We start from the raw sequence: 15491 nt of genomic DNA on the forward strand, positions 1-15491 counted from the left end.
GTCACCTGGCCTTCCCTCCCGTGGCTCAATGTCCTGACTGAGAGGAAGGTGTAGGCAGTTCCCAGGGAAGCAACTGAGACAAGTCATGGGCTAATAATTGCCTGAACCTCTTTTAGGGCCCTTGAAATCAGTAGTTAGAAAATGTGCGTGGTCCATAGCAACTGGAATGCCTGGGCACCCTTTCAGATTCTCAGAATCAGTGATGTCAGGCCACTCTGACGTAAGAGTAGGAGTCATTGCCATGGGAAAGCAGTAGGCCTTGGTGTGAGGGCAACACAGTGTCCACTGGGGTTGGCTGTGCACCTATTAAAAGTTGGGCAAGATGGCTGCTTTGTGGGCTGGGAGACTCACATACTTTCAGGCTGAAAGCTACATTTATATTCCCTCTGATAAACTGTTGACCTAAATGGGGTGACTGGTTCCTAATATGTCTGTGATCTAACATGACAGGATTCCTGGTGAGACAGAGCAGCAGAAATGCAAGAACGTCTGCAGAGTGGCATGTTATATCAAGTCTCAGGGAGAGGCAGCTGGAGGAACCTGTCCATTCAGCACCTGGACTAAGAGTCAAGGCTCTGGCCCACAGAAGGCTGAAGATCAGCTATTTACACCACCCGCCAGTGACATGCTCATCGGGAGCACATGCGCCCCGACATAGGTTTGTTCATTGGGATCTTCCCTTGACCTTCTCTAGAGATGAAGCTTCCTGGCAACAATCATATTTATTCTACTCATAGGACCATTGGTCTTGCTTGACCGATGCTAAAGATGTCACAAAAAACACCAATCTGGCATGTACTTTTCATGCTGATACTTTTACTTATTGAATGTGTGTTCATATATTGAGGACAATTTTGTGTGTAAATGTGAGGTGTGTCTGTTGTTTCCTCCTACTAATCTTCATCTATATTTGTTAGAAAAGGAGACAGCAGCTGAGACAGAGCCAGCACCTGACTCCCTCTTTCCAAAATGGAGCAGGGTGAAGCTCTGCTGTTATGCTGTTCTTCAGTGAGTGACAGTCTCAGAAGTCATCAGCGCCATGTGGGGCCAAGGAGGGAAAACCTCAGGGCATCCTGCTTTCTGGACAATCCCATCTCAAGTTGTGTTTAATGATGGTGAAGGGACAGGTTAGAGGCCAAAATTTTCAATCAGCTCTGTACCCAAAACCCACGGTGCTGCAGCTGGTGGAAGGTATTCCGGCAGTTGGGAACCAAGGAATACCACAAAGTCACACCGCACAACAAACCTCACACAAGAGATTTAGTGGGAGGGAAACACCCTGGAGAGCGGCCGCCTCTGCTCAGGCGAGAAGCAGCAGAGAACCCAGCAGAAGGCAGGGTTTTCATAGAGTTTCTTGGGAGGAGGGGGGATTTTCAGGGTGAAGCTTTCCAGGGTGGGGATTCCTGGGATTTCAAGTCCAGACCTTGGGCTTTTTGCTCTATAGGATGGGGGCAGGGTCCAGCCATTAGGGCAGTTAGAGTGTTCTGTGGGTGGAACCTGGCAGATGGAGGTCCTCAGAGGAGGGGCCTGGCCACTCACGTGCTTTGAGGGGCTTAGAGATGGAGCATTGCAAGTCTCTTGACAAGAGAATGATGGTAAACTGAGCAGCAGAAATGACAGCCCAAGATTTGAACTTTGTCCACTTGGGCTGAGTATACCCCGTCCCCACCAGCCTTCCTCATCTCCGAGGTGAAGTTCCCTGCAGGAGGATGACTGGGTGTGAGTTGTTCCCAAGAAACGATTATAGTTGAAACCTTCAGATACTTCCCCTAAGTATGAGTCCAAAATATACCTGTGTTGGTGCCTAGACAGCCTTTGAGCTTCCCTGAGCAGAGTGAGGCCTGGTCTCTGTGACCTCACATAATGATGTCATAGTCACGTGTGTTCCCTTGACCTGTTGGAAGCACAAGTCCATTTTAGTGGGCCGTGATTCAAAACCAGAATAAAGTGAGTAGGGATCTCTTTCTGGTAAGTTGGTTTAGAAATTCTTTGTGGGAAGACCTGATATTCAATCAGTGAGTGTACTTGGCAGGTAGCTTTCTTGAAAGGCGTCACTAAGGCACAGTTCATTATTTGCAGGGGTTTTTGAAGTACAGCACATGTGAAATCTTGGGAAGGGTTGCAATAGTAAGGACCAGGGGAGCACCCTCACATTGCATGGCCATGTACGACACACACGGAAAGGACGCCATCTGCTGTTTTATCTTCGTCATAACGCTGCACCTTAATCTACTGCTATTTCAGCCTTAGTTGCAATTCTGCAGTTATCAGCCTGCTTCACAAGCAGCAGCACGGCCGCTCTGGCTGCAGCCTGGCGAGCATTCTGTTCCCACAGGCATGGGCCCCGTTGCTGCCGCTAAATGTACCTTTAACTAAATCTTCTATTTATAAATAAGACTCAAGATTCCAGGGCTGGGGTGAAAACCCGCGAGTTCAGAGAGGCTGAGTGGCAACTAGCTAGCCCTCTCTTCTTCCTGGTGTCTCTGAAAGACCTGTGCTGCTTCTCCACCAAACGAGAAAAAGCCATGCCACTCCAAATCCCTCCCTGCTACCTCCGGTGTCCCTCATCTCTCCCGGATGCCCTCTGATGCTCTGATGCTCTACTTTCTGTCAACTAGTTGCTAACTCAGCCTGCTGACCCAAGGTTAATGTTATTTAATCAATGCAAATGAAAACTTGGGGTTTACAGTGTGATTGAATATCCCCCAGCAACCATCACTACGCTATGGAAAGAGCCATGTGAAGATCTACAAAAGCTGCATGTTCCTCAACAAGACAGCCTCCAGAGAAATGGAGGATTGGGTTCTACTGTTTCTATAACTACCTGTGATATTCCCTCATGGTATCAGAAGGGAGGAAAAGTTGAATGGCACCCTGTTGGGACCCCCTTTGGGTCTCTCTACTTGGAAACAATATTTCCACAAGAGTTCATAAGGACTCTAAATGACAGTCAGTCACCTACAAAACAGGAAGAACTTTCCCAACTACTTTTCTCTCCTACTTATTTTATCTTTCTGTTTGTGTAGTGTGTCATATTTCATCCGGACTGGGTGCTATATGGGTTGGTGTCTGTTCACATTTCCCTGGGGACACATCAATGTTCTGTGTGTATTTGAGATCCCAGTGAAGGACAATCAGGACTCTCCTATCAATATTCTCCTGTTAATTTTTTTTTTCCAGAAAGACTGAATGAAGATCAAGGTCAGTGACAAAAGAGCTTTGGGTAAATCTGGACTCAGAAGGACCCACAGCCTCAACCCTAAAGAGAAGAAGGTAGTGACAGTCCCAGGTGATCAATGTACCCACACTAAACCCCAACCACAAAAAAGCCTGGATACAGCCATACAGCAAAAGTAGCCCAGGCCAAATGAATTCTGAAAAAAACAAAACAAAAAAAAGCATACTAATAACCTAAAGAGAAAGTAACCCAGAATCCAAAGATGTCAAGAAGTATGCTTGGGCATAAGGCTGAACCTGATGAAACCTGAGAATAAAGCCAAACTTCAGTAAGCATTGGCTTTACCTTCACCCAAAGAGGTCTGGGCTGAAACTGAGAATAAAAGCGTGCATAGGTAAAAACACGAACTGAAAGAGAGCTGAGGCAAAACCTGACCCTGAATTGAGAAGTATGAAATGAAAGAATCCCAGGCAAAGCAAGAAGAGGAGAATGCCCAGGCCTAACCCTTACCATAACTGAAGTTTGGGCCCACACCAAGAGGAGAGGTTAGCCCAAGCCCAGCCCTGCCCCTTCAGAAGTCCAGGCACAAACCAAGAGGAGATGTGGGCCTGGGCTGTTTCTTCAAGTGAAAGAGGCCTGGGCCAAAGCAGGAAAGGAGTGTGCCCAGGCCTAACCATTTTCCTGACTGAAGCCAGGGTCCACATCAAGAAGAGAAACGGGTCCAGGCCCATATGTGACCCCGAAGAAGCAATGGACCAAAAAATGAGAAGCTGGCTCAGGCCAATCCCTCAAATGAAAGTGAGAAAAGTGAATGCCATGGGTAACCCTCACCATGAATAAGCCTGGGCTCAAACCAAGAAGACAGGTGAGTCTGGCCTAGTTCTTTAAATGAAGGATGCCATGACAAAACCAAGAAAATACGAAGGTCTGGCCCTAATCCTTATTCTGAAGACACCTGGGCACAAACCAAGAAAACAAGTGGGCCCAGGGCAATCACTGACTCTGCAGAAGTAATAGCTGATACACTGCTTAGAGAAGAGACTAGGCAAAACCAAAGTGGAAATGTTACTGGGCCACCCACTGACCTTGCTGAAGATAGGCCCTGCCTTAGTCAGGATTTCTATTGCTGTGAAGAGACACCATGACCATGGCAGCTCTTATAAAGGAAAACATTTAATTGAGGTGGCTCAGTTTCAGGGTTTCAGTCCATTATCATGGCAGGGAGCATGGTGGCGTGCAGGCAGATGTGGTGCTGGAGTAGTAGCTGAGAGTCTCACATCTTTCAGGCAATAGGAAGTTGACTGAGATGAGACACTGGGTAGTATACTGAGCATAGGAAACCTCAAGTTCACCTCACAGTGACAAACTTTCTCCATCAAGGCCATAACTACTCCAGCAAAGCCACACCTAATAGTACCATTCCCTGTGAGACTCTGGGGGCCAATTACATTCAAACAACCACAGGTCCAAAATTCTAAAATCAAAGGAGCCCCAGCCAATGCAATGAGAGAAATGGGCCAGACTAAATGCTGCCACTGTGAAGCCCAGTTTTAAGAGGCAAACTAAATGGAGCTTAGTCCAACTTCATATGAGAAATCTTCCCACTCCAAACACTGACCTTCAAATAGCCAAGGACCAAGCTTTGCATAAAAGGAGTCCAGGTAAACCCAGACAAGAAATGTACTTGACCATAAAACTGATTGTCAGTAGAAACCCACTGTGCAGGAATTAAACTGGCAAGTCCTTAACCTTATGGAAGTGTGGGTAGGAACCTCTATTCATCCAACACAGGATGCATCCTCACCAGAAGGGGCCCCAAACCACCATGGTCTTTGGTTTTAACGTTTATTGCTGTGAAGACATCATGGTCACAGCAACTCTATATAAAGGAAAACATTTACTTGGAGCTGGCTTACAGTTTCAGAGGTTTGGTCCATTATTGTCATGGCAGGAAGCATGGTGGCATGCAGGCAGATGTGGTGCTGGAGAAGGAGCTGAGAGTTCTACATCTGGATCCACAGGCAGCAGGAAGAAACACCCCCACTAGGCCTGGCTTGAGCTTCTGAAACCTCAAAGCCCTCAGTGACGTTCCTCCAACAAGGCCACATCACCAATAATGCCACTCCCTATGAGTTTATGGGGGACATTTTCATTCAGCCACCACATGCCACTCCCTAGTGCCCATAGGTTTAATGCAAAATGCGTTTAGTCCATCTTCAAAAGTCCCCATAGTCTATCACAGTCTCCACAGTTAAAGGTCTCTGACACTCATGGCAATCTCTTAATTATAACCCATGAAAAATCAAAATGAAAAAGCAGATCACATACTTCGAACATATAATGGCGCAGCATATACATTACCATTCCAAAACCTAGGGAAGGGAGCATAGTGAGGAACTACTGGACCAATGCAAGACCAAAAACCAGCTGGGCAAACACCAAACTCTGCATCTCCATGTCAAGTGTCAAAGTGCTCTTCAGATGTCCAACTCCTTTCAGCTTGCTTTCTCTTGAGCTGGTTCCACTCCCTGTTAGCAGCTTTCCTTGACAGGTGTCTCACATCTCTGTCATCTCCAACATCTTGGGGTCTCCAACCAAGGCAAATCCAGGTTTCATCTTCACTTCACACAATGGCCTCTCTAGGCCTCCATTCAGGGACACCCCTGACATATGCCTGGCCTCAGTGGCTTTCTTTAATTGCAGAGGGAGATTCCTTCTATCCTTGACTCTAAAGCCAGAACTGTGTAGCTAAATTTGCCAAATTCTTCTGCTTTTTGGGACTGAAACATGGCTCCTTGATCAATTACATTTTCACCAGCTTTCTGTTTTCTATGGTTTCCTCTACTGCCTAAGCTTGGCTATCCTGGAACTTGATCTGTAGGCCAGGGTGGCCTTGAACTTAGAGATCTGGCAGCCTCTCTGCCTTATGAGTGATGGAATTAAAGGTGTGCACCAGCACATCTGGCCCTAAGTTTTCTTTAATTCCTTTTCATAAAATGGAAGCTTAACTGAGTGGGGTCTTGCTCCGAGGTCACCACTCTCTTTATTCCAGTTAGCATCTGGCATCTGTTTACACTTCCTGGTACCCCTTTTCTCCTCACACTGTACATTTTGTATTTTTTCTTGCTCAGCTTCTCCTTTTCATCACAAATCTATGTAAGAGTGAACACTAAGAACCACGCAATAGTCAATACTAGGCTGCTTTGAGATGTCCTCTGCTAATGTAATTAATTCAAAACTCTTCAATTTAGCCTTCGGCAAACTTTTCAGACAAGAGTAAAAAGCAGCCACATTCTTTGACAAAATATCACAAGGACAGTCATTAAGTCACATGCAAATATTCTTCTTTTCTGAAACCTCTTGAGCTGTGCTCCCACAGTTCAAATCCCCCTCAGCACCACTGTCTTCTGTGCTTCTACTAGGATGGCCCATTAACCACACTTAAAATGTCCAATGTCTTTTCTAGTCCAAAGTCCCTAATTGTTCCATATTCCTCCAAACAAAACCATGATCAGGCCTATCACATTAATACCCCTCTGCTGGTACTAACTTCTTAGTTAGGGTTTTATTCCTATGAAGAGACACCAAGACCATAGCAACTCTTATAAAGGAAAACATTTAATTGAGGCTAACTTACAGTTAAGAGGTTTAGTCCATTATTGCCATAACAAGAAACATGGTGGTGTGTAGGCCGATATGGTACTGGAGAGGTAGCTGAGAGTTCTACATCATGATCTGCAGGCAGCAGGAAGAGAGTGAGCTACTAGGCCTGGCTTGAGCTTCTGAAAACTCAAAGACCACCCCTCAGTGACATAATTCCTCCAACAAGTCCACACCTATTCCAACAAGACCACACCTCCAATAATGCCATTCCCTATGAGTTTATGGAGGCCATTTTCATTCAGACCACCATAGTCTTAGTAGAGCCCAGGGTTCCCTTACTGATGAGACCACATCTTCCCTTATGATGAACACCTTGAGGTGCTCTGATCCCAGGCTTTTATTTCCCTGGATGCTTTAAAATCAAGGCCTCCAAGGAGACACACACCAGCATGCTCATTGAAAACTTAGACTCACAGGAGTTTCTGTACTTGGGACTGATATAAGCTGACATCCTGAGTATCAAATGTATGTATCACACACTATTTATCCCAGAGAACATCCTCATGACATGTGAGCCTTGAAGTCTCACCACAAGGAGCCAAGCTTTCACCGAAGTCATCAGTAAATATGGATTGTCCATAACATAAAGGGTGTTAAAATGAACCCTGCAATGGTCTATGACAAGTCTTAATCTTGACTTTGGTTTTCTTTCCTTTTTTTTTTTTTTTTTTTAACAAACAAGTCTCAAATGTAACTCAGACCCTAATCTGTTTACTAAGACTCTTGGACTAATCCAAAATTTATCTTGTTCTAATTAATTGACATCTGGACTCATTCCATCCTCCAAGAAGGGGACTTTGTTAGTGATCTGATTATTAACACAGGTGCAAGGCCATAAACAGACCTCAAAGGAACCTGGTAGTTCCTTGACCTTCAAGTAGCCAGAGCTCTTATATTATCAAGAGCGTGTGGTCTGCACCCTCTCTCCATACAACCCAGGAAACAATCTCACTACAAATGAGCCAGGCCATAAATGGACCAAACCTCACCACCTTAACGACTGAAAGAAATGGACATACCCATGATCATGGCCTGCTCTGACACCAGACATTATATTCAGTTTATTTTGTGGGACAAACCAAACCCTCATTTGTGACCCAGGCCACACAATGTTCACCAAGAAACCTTTATTCACATACAACCAATTCTGTGCTGATGATTGACATTAGCTCATAAGCCATGACTTCCACCAATGCTGATCTGGCAGCTCCTTAGCCACCAAGTAGCCTGAGATCATTTAAACTATAAAGATGGGTGGGCAGCACCCTATTTTCATCTAACCAAGGATTTCTCTCACCACAGTGTAACCAGGACCACACCTTGGCTTTCATGGTATCTAAACCAGACTTGACCATCAAATAATTTAGAAACCTCAGGAATGAGGGTGTGTGGGCCACACCCAGTAGTTGTCCATGTCCAGTTCCTGGGTTAACTTGAGGAAATGCAGGACAAGTTAACCTCAATTGTGAGTTAGCTACTCCCCTCAACAATGCTCAAATCACTGTAATGACAAGAATTGAAAATCTGATGAGAGACATCCACCTCCTTAAACTCAAGGGTCTGTGGGCTGCACCCTCCATTCTTCCAACCCAGGCAACCTCCTCACACCAGGTGTGTCATGATAGCAGCATGGCTTTGGTGTAGTTTGGGCTACACATGGACATCCAAGGACAGGAGCACAACTTGGAGTCAAGGGTGTGTGGGCAGCACCCATAAATCCTCTGTGCCCAGCTCTTATCTGGATTTCCAGAGACTGAGGATAGCAAGTTGACCTTACCTGGGGCCTAGGCCACTGCCGCTACTCCAGAAAGTTTGGATGCAGCTGGAGTATTCCTGTGTCCACCTGGCTCCCGCAGCCTCTCAGACCCAATTAAACACACAGAAACATATTACTTATAAACTGTATGTCTGTGGCAGGCTTCTTGTTATCTAGTTCTTATATCTTTTTTTTTTTTTTTTTTTTTGGTTTTTTGAGACAGGGTTTCTCTGTGTAGCTTTGCGCCTCTCCTGGAACTCACTTGGTAGCCCAGGCTGGCCTCAAACTCAGAAATCTGCCTGGCTCTGCCTCCCGAGTGCTGGGATTAAAGGCGTGTGCCACCACTGCCCGGCTAGTTCTTATATCTTAAATTAACCTATTTTTATAAATCTTACCTTGCCTCGTGGCTCATGGCTTACTGGTATCTTACATCATGTTTCTCATGGTGGTGGCTGGCAGCGTCTCCCTCTCCCTCAGCCTTCCACTTCCCAGAATTCTCCTCCCTCCTTGTCCGGCCTATACTTCCTGCCTGGCTACTGGCCAATCAGCACTTTATTTATCAATCAATCATCCATAGCACCATTAACCCCAAGGGGTGTAAGTCTGATGAGATACATAAGGAAAAGGCCATAATGTGACATCACTGGTTGCCTGGCAGCTCCCTGACTGGTAAGTAGCCTGGACCAGCTTAATTTCAAAGGTTTGTGGACCCTCTCTTCATGTCCCAGGACAATCTTCATTACAACAGAGACATGACCACACCATGTTCCTGCTGGACCTAAGGGCCCACATTAGTGACCAAACAAAATGGACATACCTAAATACAAAGAATGGTTCAATTGTACCTGGACTTATCTTGACTTCAATAAACACTTTCCCCAATCTAGACTCTGTTCAACAACAGCAACAAAAATCATGTAATCAATACACAAGGTTTCCTAACCCAATGATTGGCTGCCAGGTGATAGGTTTGTAAGTTTGTGGATCCTTGACCACCAAGAACCTGAGAACAACCTCAAGTGTGTTTGGGCCATACCTCTCTTTATCCAACCCAGCCCACATCCTCTGTTTAGAGTAGCCAGGGTGAAATCATGTCTTTCATGATGTCTGGGCCACAAATGACAATCCCACAATCTGGGCAGTCTTTGGTATGGAGGATGTGTGGGGCATATCCTCTAGTCATGATTGACCATGTGCTATCTGCACTTCAAGAGATTCAGGACAAATTGACCTCAAGTGTGAGTTAGCCAACACAAAATCTTTCAACAAGGATGGACCCACTGCAGTAACAAGGGTTGGTGATCTGATGAATGAAATCCCACATGTTACCTTCAAGATTTTTGAGCTACACTCACCTTTCATCCATGAAACATTCTCAAATCAGAGGAGTCAAGACCACATTACAGCCTTCATGTAACCTGGGTCACACTTGAATATCAAGTAACATGGGCATACCTTGGCATAAAGGGTATGTGTGCCACACCAAGGAATACTCTGTACTCACATCTTTTCTAGACTGCCATAGATCAAGAACAAGTTGACCTCAAGTGACATAGGGTATATACACTGCTCTAGAAAAGTTGGACCCACCTTAATATCAAGAGGTGGTTATCTGACAGATGACCAAAACTTGCCTGTCAGGAGGCAATTAAAATGCTAATGCCACTTGTCAGGCTACTTTGGGACCCTTTAGAAATTAGGGCTCATGGCAAGGGAGAGCTATCAGAACACTGGGAAATTGCTTTGGTGTGGAAAAAGCTTAAGTGAAAATAAGGAACCTGGGTTGTGCCTGAGATGCAAGAGGGAAACATTGGATTAATAAAAGTCTATCAAAGACTAGGCATCATTGAGAGAGCTCATGACAGTCTTAAGATGCAACTTCAAAAAATTAAGAGGGGGGAATTGTACCCTCAGTCACTAAGTGAAGTTCAATGGCTGCCTGAGCACTTTGTGTGGTGTGTGGAACAGAGGAATGTCAGCTTTGATGATGCTCCTCCAGAGGAACTGAAGTGAGAGCAGCTGAACCAATGTCCCTGATATTGATGTTCCATCCTGCAGTCTGGGGAAAGCAGGAGACTAAGAGGGTACAGCAGCTGTGATTGGCCATGGCTGAATTTCCTTTCAGACCCAGAAGGGCTGCTTGTGAATTGCAACTCATAGTGTCTGGGATTCCTACTGGAGCCAGGGCTTCTTAAGAGCTATAGCATATATCAGTGGGAAGAACCTTGAGCCCCTGGGGTAAGAGGCAGCTGAGAATGCTCAGGCCTCAGGATTGGGATTGTAAAAGCCTGAAAAAAGCTAGCAACTAAAGTCTTGCAGTTTCTGTTTGTTGGCTGAGTAGAAAGTTTTCTGAAAGTAGCTCCAGCAGTTCAGTTACTATGGCAATCACCTTTTCTCTGAGGGAGATTCATGGGAAAGACTGTCATAAAATGCCTCTTTAGGTGGGAGTGAAGTTTCAGCAGCACTTGAATTGTTGCATTCAGGGGAAATGCAATGAATTTGGGTAAAGGGACTGCCCCATGACCAGTGACCGGCTGCTGCTGGGTGCACTTCCACCAGTTCTGGAATGGCTAGGAAGGCCCAGTGGGGAAGGTGATTCAGGGGAGCATCATCCTCCTGAGTGTAACAGCCCCCTAGCAGCAGCACTCACTGAATCCTGGGGTTGAGGATACAAAGACTCTAGAGCCGCTAATGAATTAGGCTCTGATTTCAAACTTTCAGGAGAATTATAAGACTGTTATTAGAACTGACTTTTCTGAGCTTTTGCAAACTTCAGAAATGGCACAGTTTTAAATTAACCTACAATTTTAACTGTGGTAACTCATGATTCATCTACCCTCTGTCTTGTTGGAAGAAAATGTAAATAGTTCTGTTAAGAAATCTCTTTTAGATATTTGCTAAAGTTTGTAAAGTAGTCCTATAGTTTGCTTTTGAATGTAAGTTTGTAAGAATTGTAACTATGTATAGTAATAGTCATGCTAGTTGTGAATATGTATAGTAATAATCACACTAGAATTATGTTAACCTGTTGATATTAATGTGCCATGGTTTGGTGAAGCTAAGGGAGTCTTTAGTTTGATGCAGTTGCATTTGGAGTTTATTGATTTATTTGATGCATTTGCATCAAGAGTTTATTGATATAAAAAAGGGCTTGGCACAGCTAAGGCTGTTATAGACATCTTAGACCCATTCAAAAAGGACATTCCATCTTGGTCATTCTCTACTCCTTTACTGGGCTGTATGGCAGCTCTAGGGATTGCTGTGGTTGTTTCAACTACTCACAAGCTCTTAGTAGGGACCTGAGTCAGAGCTGAGTTAAGCTTTATACTTTCTCCTGCCAGATGCTGGTAGTCAGGGATGAGCAATGTTCTTTTTGCTAACTTCCAACCTAAGACGGAGTATGCTTGGTGGAACATTTATCTCAAGGACTGGGAACGTTGCCTAGGGAAGAAGAATGACCTAAAACAGGCACAGTCTATCTGAGGAATCTGAAGGGCCCTTTAGTCTATTAAGAAGGAGGAGCTGTGGAGACCCACAGAGGTTTCCTAGTGAGATCTGAGCTTGCTTTACCCACCAGGGCTGCAGAGGATGATTGGACCATCGGCATGGTTACCAAGTGTTTGGAAGGGTCTGAACTTGGCTGTGTGGTAAGCTTTGATTTAGCAAGGGGGAGATCTTTTGCCCTGCCTCTTGGTATTGTTATAAAAAGCCCTTTTGAAAAGACAAAAGGGGCTGGTGAATTTTGATCCAGGTCCTCCTGAAACTATCATATGTTTCTGTCTGTTTCCTCTCTACTATCTTTCTATCTAAAGGTTTCTCATTTCTCTCTCCTCCTCATAGGAACCCTTTAAAAGGTGGGAGCTAGCCTCTCACATCAAACAAAACCAAGCTCAAACTCAAATCTCTCTCTTCTACTTCCTGTGTTTCTCTATTCATCCCCCTGACTTCCTCTTACTCTCTCTGTTTTTTTTTTTTCTTGTTCACTTCCTGTCAACTGGTTGCTTGTTCTGCCTCTTGACCTATGGTTGACTTTATTTAATCCTGTTTACAATATACAAGCAGAAAGCTTTTGGATTAAAGGTGTGTGCTAGGGCTGAGCCACACCACAACTAGAAACACGTTTTTCCAGTAAATAACACAATCTTGGGGTTCACACTGTGAGCAAATATCCTGCAACAGTGCATCATGTGATGTTTTGATGCATTGTATAATGTTCAAATTAGGCTAAACATTTATTTCCTCAAATTTTCATTTCTCTGTGTCTCACATAATCAAAAAAAATTTTCTACCCTTTTTACAGAATATATAATACGTTACCAATATCTACTGTCACCTTACAATGTAATGGAACGTCTGAAAGTAATTTTTCTATCTAAAAAATAACATAGAATTTTTTTATTAACCTTCCTCTTCCCTAGCCCTCCCAGCCTCTGATAACCACTAATTTACTCAAAATTTCTAAGAGATTCACTTTTAGATTGCACATAAGTGATATTGTACAATATTTTTTATTTTAAATCTTTGGTATTTAAAAAATTTTTTTATTGGAGCTGGGCTCTGGTGGTGTATACCTTTAATTCCAGAAATCAGGAGGCAGAAGCATGCAGATCTTTGTGAGTTTGAGGCCAGCCTGGTATACAGAGTGAGCTCCAGGACAGCCAGGGCTACACAGAGAAACCCTGTCTTGAAAAACTAAAAAAAAAAAATTACTGAAAAAAATTTTCACACTTCACCACTTGTCCAAATAGCCCCCCCATACAAAGACATCAATAAATTAAAGTGAGATAAAATAAAAGTAGACAAGAATAGGACAAAACAAATCTACATACTACCAAAGAAAAAGCTCAAGAACAGTTATAAATGCAGAAACACACACATAAACCCCACGAAACACAATCACAGAAACCATAATATGTATGCAAAAGGCCTATAAGGTTAAAAAAAAGCCCTTATAAAGTGTTATGCATCAAAGAACCTCCAAAATGCCATTGAGTTTGTTTTGTGTTGGCCATCTACTGCTATGTATGGGGCCTGGCTTTAAGAGTGGTCTGTATACCCAGAGAGAATCCTCTGGAGAAAATTGATTTTTCTTATGCAAACTGTTATCAATTGGAGATTGGGTTAGTGATGGAGGCTTGTGTCTACTTCTTCTCTCAGTGCTGGGATCCTATCTTTCCAGATTTGTCTAGGTCCTGGGTATGCTGCTATAAACTCTGCGAGTTCCTATTTGTACTTGTCCTGCTGTGTTTAGAAGATCTTGTTTCCTTGGTGTCCTCCATCCCCACTGGCTCTTAGAATCTTCCTGCCTTCTCTTCTGAAGAGTTCCCTGAGCCCTGAAGGGAAGTATTTAATGGACATCACAATTAGGAGTGAGTGCTCCAAGATCTTTCACTGTCTACACATTGTTCATATGTGGATCTCTGTATTTGTTCCCATCTGTTTCAGGAAGAAGCTTTCCTGGTAATCCGAGCAAGGCATTGACCTATGAGTACAGTGGGATGTTGTTTTGAGTCATTTTATTGTTACACTCCTTTAGGAGACAGTAGTATTTGGTTTTCCGCTAGGTCCCTGGCCTATCTAGTCTCAGTCCTTGACCACCTTAGCAGTGTCAGGGATGGGTTCCATCTCATGGAATGGGCCTTAAATACAATCAGAGACTGGGTGGTCACTCACACAAACTTTGTGTCATTATTGCACTAGCCCATCCTGTAAGCAGGTCACCAATGTAGATCAAAGGGTTTGTAGCTTGGTTGATGTTTACCTTTCTCCTTTGGTAGCATGCAGAATACCTTCCAATAACAAGAACATTAGTCAGTATGGGTTATGTCTAATTGAGTTGTTGGCTAAAGGGGTCCCACAAGAACCCTCAAAAAACCCAGATATTGCTAAGGCTATGGGTTGCTCTCCACAAACTGGTAGTAATACTGCATTGCTAAAGATAACACCTATACAACTCACTGAAAACAGAGAAGTCAAAGCTGGTGTCTACCTACACTATGGGTGTATGGACTTATATCTAGGTCTTCAATTTTATTCTATTGATCGAAGTGCCTGTTTTTAAGCCAATATCATGCTGTAATTATTACTATAACTCTGTAGTCCAATTTGAGATTGAGGATGGTGATATCTCCAGCAGTTTTTGTTGTTGTTGTTGTTCAGGAGTGTTTTAGCTATCCTGGATTTTTAGTGTTTCCATATGAAGCTGAAAATTGTCCTTTCAACTTCTGTGAAGAACTGTGTTGGAATTTTGATGGGGTATTGCATTGAACCTGTAGACTGTTTTTTTAAAAACTATATTAATCCTATTGATCCATAAGCATGGGAGATATTTTCATCTTCTGATATCTTCTTTGAATTCTTTATTCACTGTCTTAAATTTTTTTATCATATAAGTCTTTCACCTCCTTGATTACAATTGCCCCTAGAAATTTTATTTTTTGAGGCTATTGTGAAAGATATTATTTTCCTGATTTTTTTCTCAGTCCATTTGTCATAGGTATAAAGAAAGGCTACTGATTTTTATGCATTAATTTTGTACCTTCTGCTTTGCTGAAAGTTGTTATCAGCTGTGGTAGTTTTCTGGTGAAACTTTTAGGGTCACTTATGTGTACAATCATATCATGTGCAATTTAAGGTACTTTTGACTTCTTTCCTTCCTATTTGTGTCCACTTGAACTCTTTCAGTTGTCTTATTGCTCTAGTGAAGACTTTAAGTACTATATTGAATAAGAATGGAGAGAGTGGACAACTTGTCATGTTCCTGGTTTTAGTGGAAACAGAGTTTCTCTTCATTTAGGTTAATACTAATCTTGGGCTTACTGTAAATTGCCTTTATTATGCTGAAGTATGTCCCTTTTATCTCTAGTTGCTCCAGGACTTTTATCGAGAAAGGAT

The 15491-nt window shown here is 43.5% G+C and overlaps 1 long non-coding RNA gene across 1 annotated transcript; it reads left to right on the top strand.

Moving 5' to 3' along the window:
* Nucleotides 1-226: 226 nt before the first annotated feature.
* LOC131904652 (uncharacterized) lies at nt 227-865 on the top strand. Its single transcript, XR_009377790.1, has 2 exons — nt 227-262; nt 451-865. It is a non-coding gene; the product is annotated as an uncharacterized LOC131904652 (long non-coding RNA).
* Nucleotides 866-15491: the final 14626 nt, after the last annotated feature.

This window comes from Peromyscus eremicus, chromosome 2, assembly GCF_949786415.1.
Source record: "Peromyscus eremicus chromosome 2, PerEre_H2_v1, whole genome shotgun sequence".
Classification (NCBI taxonomy): Eukaryota; Metazoa; Chordata; class Mammalia; order Rodentia; family Cricetidae; genus Peromyscus; species Peromyscus eremicus.